At 38.4% G+C, this 14,024-nt stretch overlaps 1 protein-coding gene and 1 long non-coding RNA gene across 4 annotated transcripts in view; both read left to right on the top strand.

The window, feature by feature from the left end:
- Positions 1 to 14,024, top strand: part of SKAP2 (src kinase associated phosphoprotein 2) — a 209,655-nt gene that overhangs the window by 102,780 nt on the left and 92,851 nt on the right. The gene's annotated exons all lie outside the window — the stretch shown is intronic.
- LOC126951407 (uncharacterized) lies at positions 1,111 to 12,413 on the top strand. The gene is made up of 2 exons (XR_007724458.1): positions 1,111 to 1,911; positions 2,011 to 12,413. It is a non-coding gene; the product is annotated as an uncharacterized LOC126951407 (long non-coding RNA).

Here is a 14,024-nt window from a genome sequence, read left to right as displayed (position 1 = left end):
TGTGTATATGTTTATGAGAAAAGCGAACAGAGTTGCCTCTTGATAGTGTTTGTGTGCATGTATATCTCTCTCTTAAGATTCACAAAAAATGACCCTAATCGTTGCAGATAGTTTTGTAATCAATGGCTGTGACAGACTTTGGTATTGTGAATTTAAAAGATCCCTTTAGAATAAGAATTAGCAACTCTTTAGTCCCAATCAACATGTGTGATGTGATACCATTTACCTATCACAGACAGTAACAAATCAGGTGCTTGTTAGCTTATACCACTATCAGGCTGTTCCTTTTATTGCAGTTGTAGTCTGATAACTCAAAATATTTTCAACAGGGTTAAAAAAAATCTATCTAGATTCTTCGTGTTATCCACATCTCTCTGACCTAGAATTTGAATCAGCACCATAAAACATTTTACTATTTATAGCATATCTTGAAGCCCCAAGTTTTAGAATGGTATTGCTGGCTTCTTAGGCTTTGGCAAAAGAAGTGGTGGCATGATTCATATTCATTCTGGGAAAGAGTGAATGAGGATAGTCACCTGGAACTGAGGGGTTGGCTATTCACAGGAGAGTTGATTTTGACTGGTAGCATATACACATAGGTATACACACATGTGTGCGCGCGCACACACACACACACACACAACTTGATCTTGTTCTTTCTTCAGGTAAAGAAGTTGGGATCATTTTTTCCTTCTTTTCTGCCTTTTGCATATTGTGTTGTGTGTGTGTGTGTGTGTGTGTGTATGTGTAGACTTTCTGTCTTCAAAGTGGCCCTTGATATGCTTTTATTTTTATTTATTTTTTGTTTTTTTGAGACGGAGTCTCACTCTGTCACCCGGGCTGGAGTACAATGGCACAGTCTTGGTTCACTGCAACTTCTGCCTCTCAGGCTTAAGAGATTCTCCTGCCTCAGCCTCCTGAGTAGCTGGGACTACAGGCATGCACCACCACTACCGGCTAATTTTTGTATTTTTAGTAGAGACAGGATTTCTCCATGTTGGCCAGGCTGATCTCGAACTCCTGACTTCAAGTGATCTACCCACCTCGGCCTCCAGAAGGGCTGGCATTATGGGCATGAGCCACCATGTCCTGCCAATAGGCTTTTAAAATCTGATTTTACCTGTAAAAAAGTTGGAGTGTAGGAGAAAGAGGAGACATGTACCAAGTGATAATTCTTCAACCCTGCCTCTCCCCGTGACACTGGGCTTTCATACTTTATTGTCATACCTTACAGTAGCCTTACCCCAGGTATTGATGTTTTAGTTGCATTTGATTCTGTTTATGTGTTAAGCTTCTATAATATGGTTATTGTTTTGTCACATCTTGTTGCGTTTCAGTACAAGATATGAACTGAGATATGAGATAACTGCAAAACCTGTATTGTCTTTGTTTTATGCCTCCCCAGAGATTCTTGACATATATGTGGTTCATTATAAATATTTATTGTTCATTGAATAATGACTCATGCCTTGTGGATGTGAGATGGAGACTGTGTGAAAATACATATTATTCTGAAATAAAGTTATCAGAAATTGAAGTTAGGAGGTTTAGTTGGAGAAGAAAAAGGGAGAAATTGTTGGAAGGTGCCTAGCACTTTATCCTGCTGTCCAGTTGCAGAATCACTTTATTAAACTGGCATTTGTTGATGTTCTTTTGGAAATGTATTAGCTGGAAGATGCAGAATGAATGTAACTGAGAAAAGCCTGTAACATGCCAAGAAATACCTAAGGCAAATGCTAACTTAATACAAATTATCTTGCCTTCATCCTCAGAAGGGCAATAAATCTCAATTCCGATAACCTGCAATGGAAAAAAAGAAGGTTTTCACCTTTATGTCCTCAATGGGGAGATAGGAAGAGAAAAATGTAAAATGGCATCTCATTCTAGTCTTCGGATGTCCTCAGCCAATCTGTAAGTAACAGCCACAGTAAGGGTGCATGCAGTAATGTTGTGTGGCTGCTAGTTGTAGACCTACATAATTACATGCCTGAATTAGCTCATTTGTTTCAGGGAGTTTAAAATGAGTCTCAATGCCAAACCATGCAGACTGCATTTCTGGAAAATATCATCTTCATCCTCTGTGGGGATGTATTTTATAGATAACCGACTGGATCTTCAAGACCATCAGTGGATTTATCTGATACAACTACATGAAGGCAGGTATAACAGAGTTAGCAATCTCACTGGACTCAGCCTTATTGTAAGAATGTAAAATTTCCCATTAGTGCTAAAAGTTTATTAAATATTCTAGATTCTATGAACAACAGAATGAACATGTATAACTCTAAAGTGATATTTTATAACTGCCACCAATTAAAGTTACAGGCCACAAAAATACTTCATTCCCACAAAACAAACACACACATGGATAGAGTTTCACTTGGAATTTTTGTGACCGTTTGAATGTTTGCCAAATGCTTTGTAAAGTGCTGCATACAAGCACTATTCACAATAGCAACTACATCTAATTAACCTAGATGCCCCTCAGCCGTGGACTGGATAAAGAAAAGGTGGTACCTATATATCAGAATACTATGCAGCCATAAAAAATGAAATCATGTCCTTTGCAGCAACCTTGATGCAGCTGGAGACCATTATCCTAAGCAGATTAACACAGGAACGGAAAACCAGATACCCCATGTTCTCACTTGTAAGTGGGAGCTAAACATTGAGTACACATAAACATGGAGATGGGAACAGGAGACAGTGGGGCCTACTTGACCGGGGATAGTAGGAGGAGGGTGAGGGTCAAAAAACTACCTATCATGTATTATGCTCACTACCTGGGTGAGGAAATCATTTGTACACCAAACCTCAGTGACACACAACTTACCCGTGTAACAAACCTACACTCGTACCCCCGAACCTAAAATAAGAGGTGAAAAAACAAAGGATTGCACACCAAAAAATTCAATATGCTTTGCTTTTTCTGATATTTATATAGTGTTTATTGACTTAAATGAAAGTTTTATTTCCTTCTGAGGGAGAAATTTGCCTTTATAGCTCACCATAGTTATTACAATTTGACATAAAAATTAAAATTAGTCTTTTGGTATAAAGTGTAATCCCCATAGTACATGTCTGTATTTAATAACCCCTATTTATTCAACATGCATCTATTAAATAATGATCTTCCAGGCAAGAGGAATAGGAAGATGAATAAAACTCTTAGTGGTCCTGCCCTCAGATAGTTTGTGCCCAGACCTGCCTATGTCCAAACCCGTTTGTTATTCAGTATAACTTTCTCTTTGCTGGTTTTCTGGTATCATCTTTTAGCTACATATTCAAAGAATAACCTGCATAAAAGAGCATCAGTTTTTACTTTGATCGTTTTATTTTCTATAAAAAAATACTGATTTTTGCTTTTTACACAGTACTTATTGTTTTCAAAATCTACCAAATCAGTGGTACTTTTGTCAGGTTCATACACTTTTTAACACAGCTTGTAAATTCTTGTTTTATAGGTAAAGAGTAAATATTAACTTGCAGACATAAAGACAGCTATATAAATATGAATATTCCATTTTATTAAATTATATAAGTATAAACTCTTCTACTTATTACACAAGCATGCATATTCCTATAACATACTATACAAAATATACGTATGCAGCTGACTCCAGCCTAGATTTTGTGCCTATCCACTGGTATCACAAGCTCACTATAACTTTGTGAATATCAGTTACATCCCCTGCTTATCATTAAATGTACAGTAGATAGGTCTTATTGGATTCAACTTGTTGACTTCTCTCCCCTTTAAACCAAGGCTAAATTTGGACAACAGTTCAAATTTGGTTTTTTGGTCAAGTGTGGAGGAAAAGTTTTAGAAACCAGGCCCGTTGATTACAATAGGCAAGTGTACCTTTAGGTTTGAGTCCTAGACTGATGATCATCTAAAACCCTTATTATCACTAGCTACACCTAGAGAAAGGTGTCATATTAACAAGTTGTAACACTTATCTCACAGGAACAATACTTTCTTTGCTTTTGTTGGATAACATTTATACCATACCATCTAATATAAACAATAAGATAAAATGACTGCTGTGTTATAGATCATAACTAGAAGGTTCCTGAGAGGAGTTACAATTTTATTTACTTTCAAATATTATTAAGTAAGCCTTACCTAAACAGTTGTTATACTTGTCTCCACTTTTAGTGTTTTTTTCTCAGACATGTATAAAAGTTACATAGTAGAATTCCTGGGCAAGATGGCCAAATAGGAACAGCTCTGGTCTGCAGCTCCCAGTGAGACCAATGCAGAAGGCAGTTGATTTCTGCATTTCCAGCTGAGGTACCCAACTCATCTCATTGGAACTGGTTAGACAGTGGGTACAGCCCAAGGAGGGCGAGCAGAAGCAGGGTGGGGCATCGCCTCACCCGGGAAGTGCAAGGGGTCAGGGAACTCCCTACCCTAGCCAAGGGAAGCTGTGAGGGACTGTGCTGTGAGGAGTGGTGCACTCTGGCCCAGATACTACACTTTTCCCACAGTCTTTGCAACCTGCAGACCAGGAGATTCCCTTGGGTGCCTATGCCATCAGGGCCCGGGGTTTCAAGCACAAAACTGGGCGGCCATTTGGGCAGACACCAAGCTAGCTGTAGGAGTTTTTTTCATACCCCAGTGGTGCCTGGAACACCAGTGAGACAGAACTGTTCACTCCCTTGGAAAAGGGACTGAAGCCAGGAAGCCAAGTAGTCTTGCTCAGCAGATCCCACCCCCCACAGAGCCCAGCAAGCTAAGATCCATTGGCTTGAAATTCTCACTGCCAGCACAGCAGTCTGAAGTTGACCTGGGACACTTGAGCTTGGTGGGGGAAGGGGCATCCACCATTACCGAGGCTTGAGTAGGCGGTTTTCCCCTCATAGTGTAAACAGAGCCACTTGGAAGTTCAAACTGGGTGGAACCCACCACAACTTGGCAAAGCCACTGTAGCCAGACTGCCTCTCTAGATTCCTCCTCTCTGGGCAGGGCATATCTGAAAGAAAGGCAGCAGCCCCCATCAGGGTCTTATAGATAAAACTCTCCCATCTCCCTGAGATAGAGCACCTGGGGGAACAGGTGGCTGTGGGCACAGCTTCAGCAGACTTAAATGTTCCTGCCTGCTGGCTCTGAAGAGCGCAGCAGATCTCCCAGCACAGGTCTCAAGCTCTGCTAAGGGTCAGACTGCCTCCTCAAGTGGGTCCCTGACCCCTGTGCCTCCTGACTGGGAGACACCTCCCAGCAGGGGTCGACAGACACCTCATACGGGACAGCTGTGGCTGGCATCTGGCAGGTGCCCCTCTGGGACAAAGCTTCCAGAGGAAGGAGCAGGCAGCAATCTTTGCTGTTCTACAGCTTCCACTGGTGATACCCAGGCAAACAGGGTCTGGAGTAGACACCCAGCAAACTCCAGCAGACCTGCAGAAGAGGGGTCTATTAGAAGGAAAACCAACAAACAGAAAGCAATGGCATCAACATCAACAAAAATGATGACCACTCAAAAACTCCATCCGAAGGTCACCAACAGCAAAACCAAAGGTAGATAAACCCATGAAGATGAGGAAAAACCAGCACAAAAAGGCTGAAAGTTCCAAAAACCAGAATGCCTTTTCTCCTCCAAAGGATCACAGCTCCTTGCCAGCAAGGGAACAAAACTGGATGGAGAATGAGTTTGACGAATTGACAGAAATAGGCTTCAGAAGGTGGGTAATAACAAACTCCTCCAACCTAAAGGAACATGCTGTAACCCAATGCAAGGAAACTAAGAACTGTGATAAGAGGTTGAAGGAACTGCTAACTAGAATAACCAGTTTAGAGAAAAGCATAAATGACCTGATGGAGCTGAAAAACACAGCATGAGAACTTCGTGAAGCATACACAAGTATCAATAGCCAAATCGATCAAGAGGAAGAAAGGATATCAGAGACTGAAGATGAACTTAACAAAATAAAGCGTGAAGATAAGATTAGAGAAAAAAGAATGAAAAGAAACAAACAAAGCCTCCAAGAAATATGGGACCGTGTGAATAGACCAAACCTACCTTTGATTGGTGTACCTGAAAGTGACAGGAAGAATGGAACCAAGTTGGAAAACACTCTTCAGGATATTATCCAGGAGAACTTCCCCAGCCTAGAAAGACAGGCCTACATTCAAATTCAGGAAATACAGAGACCACCACAAAGATACTCCTCGAGAAGAACAACCCCAAGACATATAATGGTCAGATTCACCAAGGTTGAAATGAAGGAAAAAATGTTAAGGGCAGCCAGAGAGAAAGGTTGTGTTACCCACAAAGGGAAGCCCATCAGACTAACAGCAGATCTGTCTGTAGAAACCCTATAAGCCAGAAGAGAGTGGGGGCCAATATTCAACGTTCTTAAAGAAAAGAATTTTCAACCCAGAATTTCATATCTAGCCAAAGAGCTTCACAAGCAAAGGAGAAACAAAATCCTTTATAGACAAGCAAATGCTGAGAGATTTTGTCACCACCAGGCTTGCCTTACAAGAGCTCCTGAAGGGAGGAGCATTGAACATGGAAGGGAAAAACCAATACCAGCCACTGCAAAAACACAGCAAATTGTAAAGGCCATTGACACTATGAAGAAACTGCATCAACGAATGGGCAAAATAACCCAGCTAGTATCAAAATGATAGGATCGAATTCACACATAACAATACTAACCTTAAATGTAAATGGGCTAAATGCCCCAATTAAAAGACACAGACTGGCAAATTGGATAAAGAGTCAAGACCTATCGGTGTGCTATATTCAGGAGACTCATCTCACATGCAAAGACACACATAAGGTCAAAATAAAGGGATGGAGGAATATTTATCAAGCAAATGGAAAACAAAAAAAAAAAAAAAGCAGAGGTTGCAATCTTAGTCTCTGATAAAACAGACATTAAACCAACAAAGATCAAAAAAGACAAGGGCGTTACATAATGGTAAAGGGATCCATGCAACAGGAAGAGCTAACTCTCCTAAATATATATGCACCCAATACAGGAGCACACAGATTCATAAACAAGTTCTTAGAGACCTACGAAGAGACTGAGACTCCCACACAATAATAGTGGGAGACTTTAACACTCCACTGTCAATATTAGATTAACAAGACAGAAAATTAACAAGGATATTCAGGACTTGAACTCAGCTCTGCAGACCTAATAGACATCTGTAGAACTCTCCACCCCGAATCAGCAGAATATACATTCTTCTCAGCACCACATTGCACTTATTCTAAAATTGACCACATAATTGGAAGTAAAACACTCCTCAGCAAATGCAAAATAACAGAAATCATAACAAACAGTCTCTCAGACCACAGTGCAAACAAATTAGAACTCAGGGTTAAGAAACTAACTCAAAACTGCACAACTTCATGGAAACTGAACAACCTGCTCCTGAATGACTACTGGGTAAATAACGAAATTAAGGCAGAATTAAATAAGTTCTTTGAAACCAATGAGAACAAAGACACAACATACCAGAATCTCTGGGACACAGCTAAAGCAGTGTTTAGAGGGAAATTTATAGCACTAAATGCCCACAGGAGGAAGTAGAAAAGATCTAAAATCGACAAGCTAATATCACATTTAAAAGAACTAGAGAAGCAAGAGCAAATTCAAAAGCTAGCAGAAGACAAGAAATAACAAAGATCAGAGCAGAACTGAAGGAGATAGAGACATGAAAAACCCTTCAAAAAATCAGTGAATTCAGGAACTGGTTTTTTTGAAAAGATTAACAAAACAGACCACTTGCCAGCAAATGAAGAAAAGAGAAGAGAATCAAATAGACACAATAAAAAATGATAATGGAGAGATCACCACTGATCTCACAGAAATACAGACTACCATCAGAAAATATTATAAACACTTCTATGCAAATAAACTAGAAAATCTAGAAGAAATGGACAAATTCCTGGACACATACACCCTCCCAAGTCTAAAACAGGAAGAAGTTGAATCCGTGAATAGACCAATAACAGGTTCTGAAACTGAGGCAGTAATTAATAGCCTTCCAGCCAAAAAAATCCCAGGACCAAACAGATTCACAGCTGAATGGTACCAGAGATACAAAAAGGAGCTGGTACCATTCCTTCTGAAACTATTCCAAATAACCAAAAAAGAGGGGCTCCTCCCAACTCATTTTGTGAGGCCAGCATCATCCTGATACCAAAACCTGGCAGAGACACAACAAAAAAACGAAAATTTCAGGCCAGTATCCCTGATGAACATTGATATGAAAATCCTCAATAAAATACTGGCAAACCGAATCCAGCAGTACATCAAAAAGCTTATCCACCATGGTCAAGTCGGGTTTGTCACTGGGATGCAAGTCTGGTTCAAAATACACAAATCAACAAACATAATCCATCACATAAACAGAACCAATGACAAAAACCACATGATTTTCTCAATAGATGCAGAAAAGGCCTTCAGTAAAAACAGTCCTTCAGGCTAAAAACTTTCAATAAATTAGGCATTGATGGAATGCATCTCAAAATAATAAGAGCTATTTATGACAAACCCACAGCCAATATCATACTGAACGGACAAAAGCTGGAAGCATTCCCTTTGAAAACCGGCTCAAGACAAGGATGCCCCCTCTCACCGCTTTCGTTCAACATAGTATTGAAAGTTCTGGCCAGGGCAGTCAGGCAGGGGAAAGAAATAAAGGGTATTCATATAGGAAGAGAGGAAGTCAAATTGTCTCTGTTTGTAGATGACATGATTGTATATTTAGAAAACCCCATTGTCTGAGCCCAGAATCTCCTTAACCTGATAAGCAACTTCAGCAAAGTCTCAGGAAACAAAATCAATGTGCAAAAATTACAAGCATTCCTATACATCAATAATAGACAGAGAACCAAATCATGAGTGAACTCCCATTCACAATTGTTACAAAGATAATCAAATACCTAGGAATACAACTTACAAGGAATGTGAAGGACCTCTTCAAGGAGAACTATGAACCACTGCTCAAGGACATAAGAGAGAACACAAACAAATGGAAAAACATTCCATACTCATGGATAGGAAGAATCAATATAGTGAAAATTGCCATGCTGCCCAAAGTAATTTATAGACTCAATGCTATCCCCATCAAACTACCATTGCCCTTCTTCACAGAATTAGAAAAAACTACTATAAATTTCATATGGAACCAAAAAAAGGGCCCGTATAGCTAAGACAATCCTAAGTGAAAAAGAAAAAAGCTGGAGGCATCACACTGCCTGACTTCAAACTATACTACACGGCTGTAGTAACCAAAACAGCATGGTACTGGTACCAAAACAGATATATAGACCAATGGAACAGAACAGGGGCCTCAGAAATAACACCACACATCTGCAACCATCTGATCTTTGACAAACCTGACAAAAACAAGCAATGGGGAAAGGATTCCCTATTTAATAAATGGTGTTGTGAAAACTGGCTAGCCATATGCAGAAAACTGAAACTGGACCCCTTCCTTCACCTTATACAAAAATTAACCCAAGTTGGATTAAAGACTTAAACGTAAAACCTAACACCATAAAAGCCCTAGAAGAAAGCCTAGGCAACACCATTCAGGACATAGGCATGGGCAAAGACTTCATGACTAAAACATCAAAAGCAATGACAACAAAAGCCAAAATTGACAAATGGGATCTAATTAAACTGAAGACCTGCACAGCAAAAGAAACTATCATCAGAGTGAACAGGTAACCTACAGAATGGGAGAAATTTTTTGCAATCCATCTGAGAGGGGGCCTAACATCCAGAATCTACAAGGAACTTAAGCAAATTTACAAGAAAGAAAAAAACATCAAAAAGTGGGTGAAGGGTATGAACAGACACTTCTCCAAAGAAGACATATATGCAGCCAACAAACATATGAAGAAAAGCTCGTCATCACTGGTCATTAGTGAAATGCAAATCAAAACCACAATAAGATACCATTTCATGTCAGTTAGAATGGTGATCATTAAAAAGTCAGGAAACAACAGATGCTGCAAAGGATGTGGAGAAATAGGAATGCTTTTACACTGTTGGTGGGAGTGTAAATTAGTTCAACCGTTGTGGAAGACAGTGTGGCGATTCCTCAAGGATCTAGAACCAGAAATACCATTTGACCCATTAATCCCATTACTGGGTGTATACTCAAAGGATTATAAATCATTCTACTGTAAAGACATGTGCACATGTATGTTTATTGCAGCACTATTCACAATAGGAAAGAGTTGGAACCAACCCAAATGCCCATCAATGTTAGACTGGATAAAGAAAATGTGGCACAGCCAGGCACCGTGGCTGAGGCCTGTAATCCCAGCACTTTGGAAGGCCGAGGCGGGCAGATCACGAGGTCCGGAGATCGAGACCATCCTGGGTAACACAGTGAAACCCTGTGTTAGATAACATTAGGAGAAATGCCTGATGTGGATGATGGATTGATGGGTGCAGCAAATCACTATGGCACGTGGATACCTGTATAACAAACTTGCACGCTCTGCACGTGTATCCCAGAACTTAAAGTATAATAAAACTTAAAAAAAGATTAAAAAAGAAGAGATTATGAAAAAAAGTTATATAATAAAGGTAAATTTTTAAAAAACATATTTGTATAAATCAATGTATTTTAAAAATTAGTCTATGCCTCTCATTTTATAAGTGAAGTCTAGAAAGATTGAATCATCTAGGAACCCACACGAAGTTTAGGGTTCAACAGGAGTAGTCTTCTGATTCCTAATCTATGTTTTCTTCTTCTTCTGTAGAGAATGACTATGTTCTTACTATTTTTTATTGCATAGTTATTCTTAATATATGCACTACTAGGTACTGTACCTAGTTGCTGGATGGTTACAAAAATATTAATATACACACATATATACCCACACCTTCCTACACACATACATATCAAGTCGTTTGCAGACTACCTGGGAAAGAATCAGCTATTTCTCTTTAAATTATTGAATTTCCAAACTGCTATCTTTTGTCGAGCTTTCATCTTTCTCATATAAAGAGTATTTGACATCTTCATTTAGTTTTTTAAAAAAGGCTGGAAACATCACCATTTGAGATGATGATAGAAGAACAGTCATGTGCTGCATAACAACCTTTCAGTCAACAACAAATTGTATAGCTGATGATGGTCTTATAAGTTTATAATGCTCTTATTTTTACTGTGCCTTTTCCATGTTTAGATACACAAGTAGTTACCATTGTGTTACAGTTGCCTACAGTATTCAGTACAGTAACATGCTATAGGGGTTTTGTAGCCTAGGAGCAATAGGCTGTAATATAGCGTAGGTGTGTAGTAGGCTGTACCATCTAGGTTTGTGTAAGTACATGTCACGATGTTTATACGATGACAAAATCACCTAATGATGTATTTCTTAGAATGTATCCCTGTTGTTAAGTGATGCATGACTGTAATTAACTCCAGCAAGAATCTTTGAATTCTAAATCTATAGATGTTAAAACTAATGAAAGTTTGAAGAATGGGATATTTTACATCATCTCAAAGTATCTCTCTGTGAGATACTTATTATCTATAAAGTGAAAAACAGTCACGTGACAGTGGAGAAATGTGGCAGATAACACCTTAAATAAGTGATGAAAATTAACATTATCAGGGATGGATAAATTGACATCATGTAAACTCCTGATACGGTGCACTGAGCCATAATAATGGGATGAGTTTCATAAATTTTTTTTTGCCTTTGTAAATTTTTGGAATCCCTTGGAATAAAAAATTCAGACTTTATATCTTTTATGTCTGAGTCTACAAAGAAATTTATGGTGCTACTAGATCATTTTCAAAGCGAGCACTTACTTTCCTTTTTAAAGATTTTCTTATATGGAAAATCTTGGTAATTTTGGTTTTACCTGTGTAACTAAAACACAAGAAAAATGTTTTTATTTATATTCAAGCAAGTAAATATTTTGTATTATTAAAATATAATTGAAAATACTTATAGAAACCTGAGATCTCAGACTTGAAGATAACATTTTCTTCAGAACAAGTAAACTTCGATTGGTCAGTGAGATGCACAATGCTGTTTTTTCATTATATCCTAAGGAAAAAACTAATGCCTGACTAGCAAGTTTGTTCAGTTAAAATATATTGTTAATGAGGCCAATGTTGTTACATACTGGAACTTGTAAGGGTGTTATTTTGTTTTCTGGCTATACATGTAACACTGGCAAATTGGGTTGCAAATTTATGATTTTGGTTACTTGGGTGTCTAAGTAAGAGTCTGAAAGATTTTTGAAAGAGGTTATAAATTTATTTCCTTTGAATCATTCAGTTACCTTCACCTTAAAAACTTTTTTACTATTTCTTAGGAAATTATTTTAGTTGTATTGAAAAACATAAGCTGTTTATGGGCATCACTATTTTTTTTTTTGTATTTTTAGTAGAGATGGGGTTTCACCGTCTTAGCCAGGATGGTCTCAATCTCCTGACCTCGTGACCTGCCCGCCTCAGCCTCCCAAACAGCTAGGATTACAGGCGTGAGCCACCGTTCCCATCCGGGTATCACTATTTTTTTTAAAGGCAAGCATTAGCTTCTTTAGGATATATTGGGCAGCACTGCATGTGTATGTGGATGATACACATACATATATATACATTTTACATACACGTGTATGTATTTATATGGGAGAGAACATTAATTGTATGTCTAGAGTCTTAAGATTCAAAGGCAGGTCAAAGACAGCTAGCAATAGAACAAAAAGATTTAAATATGAGTAAGCACATAGTTTGTATAAGAGATGTGTGGATTTTTTTAAATTTAAATTTAAATTTAAATTTTTTTAGAGATAGGGTCTCAGTCTGTCACCCACACTGGAGTGCAGTGGTACATTCACAACTCACTGCAGCCTTGACCTCCTAGGCTCAAGCAGTCCTCCTACCTCAGCCTCCTGAGTAGCTGCAATAGATGTGTTTTTTTAAAAAACTATGAATAAATTGAACTTTGCAATATCATAATTTAAATGTACTGGGGAAATGTCACTGTTTCAAAATAGTATGAAATAGCATTGGTGACTGTGGCCTGTAAGTTATTTTTATGGTTCAAAAGAGTTTTGAAATTTATTTTTCTTAGCTGCTGGCAAACTTCTCTACTTATCTAATCTTCTACATATTCTTGACATGGGAAGATCACCCTATTTTATATATATATATATTGGAGACAAGGTCTCACTCTGTCGCCCTGGCTAGAGCGCAATGGCACAATCTCAGCTCACTACAACCTCTGCCTCCTGGGTTCAAGAGATCCTTGTGCCTCAGACTCCGGAGTTGCCGGGATTACAGATGTGTGCCACCATGCCCGGCTAATTTTTTCTATTTTTAGTAGAGATAGAGTTTTTCCCATGTTGCCTAGGCTAGTCTCAAACTCCTGAGCTCAGGCAGTCTGCCCGCCTCAGCCTCCCAAAGTGCTAGAATTACAGGTGTGAGCCACCATGTCTGGCCTCACCTATAATATTGCACTAGTATTGCTGTCTTTTTATTCGCTGTGTGCCTCAGCTTCCTTCAGTAAAGCAAATTAGAGCCAGTTGTCTTGTAGGATTTGGTCATATATATAATTCTCTTTATACCAAATTCCACTAACTAGCAAATTATTTTGCTTAATATCTGAAAAAGACACTAAATTGTAAGATTACATTTTAAAAAGATGCAACATACTATATATCCTTGCATCATGTTGGAGATGTCAGCCTAAATTTTCAAATGCTAGTTATCGCTTTAAGCTGTTATTCATTTTTAACATTACAAATTTATTATTCCTATATAAGGTTAAAATTATTAAATTTTTTAATTGCAGTGCTGGCTTTTAGTTATTTTGAAGACTGTGTTGCATTAAAGTGTAACTTGATATGGAACAGGGAATATTGCTACAAATAATTGAATTAGAAAGAAAACTGGAAATGCTTTCCTCTCTGATTTTTCTTTCCTCTCTTCTCTTCACTACAGATTTATTTTTAAAGACCAGTTATGTTTTCCCTGTTCCACTCTCTCCCATTTCATTCCTTCATTACTACAGACTACCTTCTGC

Source organism: Macaca thibetana, chromosome 3, assembly GCF_024542745.1.
Source record: "Macaca thibetana thibetana isolate TM-01 chromosome 3, ASM2454274v1, whole genome shotgun sequence".
NCBI lineage: Eukaryota > Metazoa > Chordata > Mammalia > Primates > Cercopithecidae > Macaca > Macaca thibetana.
The sequence above is the reverse complement of the archived record's forward strand: the minus strand, read 5'-3'. Positions and strand labels throughout refer to the sequence as shown.